The following is a 1,118-nucleotide window of genomic DNA, read 5'->3' as shown; positions in this document are numbered from 1 at the left end:
AGATTAGGTTTATAATACAGTTTTTACACTTCTGTGAGTAGCAATGACAATTCCTCTGTATGGCTTTTACTTTGACCTGTACATTCCATCCCACCCCAAAAGAAAGCAGTTAGCTATAGGTTCTTCAGTCAAAACCACAGAAAAACTGTTCGAGTTAGTTCCATGCTTCATATAGTAGCTCTGCAATTATAGGAAATTCTACTTTTAAAGAACTTTGGGGTTTTTTTCCTTGCAAGCCTTTTTTCCACTCCAATCTGTTCACACAGGCTTGGTGTCAGCCTGGTTTTAGTAACTCCAGTCAGTGAAAGGTTATGCCTCCCTCAGCCAACAGAAGTTCTCTGTAGAGTAACACAGATCACAAGAGAATAAAAGAGGTTTTAGGTATTTCAAAATACATAAACAAAATGTATGCATTTGCCATTCTAGAGACTTCAGTAATTACTGAGTGATTAAGAAGCTTACACTATATGCTCTAGAAATAGCAACTGAAACATTATGAAGAGAGTGTAAATGACCTACTGTGTGCAAGAGATGATGCAGCTGCTTAACTGTCAGCATGTAATTCATATAGCAATGAGTAGAGCATTTTCCAGGAGCTCAAAAGCAGATAATTATCTGATTTCCCTTCACCTCAGAGTGAGTCTTCTACACAAATTCATGTCAAGTTGTGTAGTGCTTTCCCTGCAAGTGTCACGTTAGGCCTTCTTGGTGTATCTCCCATGGTTCTCTACGCTGTACTAAACAGATAATCAGTAAATACCTTTTCAGTAGGTTAACTGAGAATGCACTTGTTCCATAGGGTACACAGGTGAGGAACACTATCAGGGTTCATGTGGTTTAACCTGCATCTTTATTAGAAGTTTTGCAGATTATATGCTTGAAGTGAGTTAATGAATCATGGATTATTCCTAGCCACACCTCAACAAGGTGCCTCTGAAGTAATTTTTAAAAAGTGCTGCAAAAAAGGTTGAATGCTGATGCTCAGCTGTGATAAAACTTTTTCAGTTAGTGTGAGGTAGAAATCAACTCAAACAGGCACATGGCAGATTATGTTTCCCTGACTTCAAGAACAGAAAAATTGTTAAGAGAAGAAAAAATAAAGTAATGAAACAATGTAC

This window comes from Molothrus ater, chromosome 3 (genome assembly GCF_012460135.2).
Source record: "Molothrus ater isolate BHLD 08-10-18 breed brown headed cowbird chromosome 3, BPBGC_Mater_1.1, whole genome shotgun sequence".
NCBI classification, from domain to species: Eukaryota; Metazoa; Chordata; class Aves; order Passeriformes; family Icteridae; genus Molothrus; species Molothrus ater.
Note: the sequence above shows the minus strand (reverse complement) of the source record.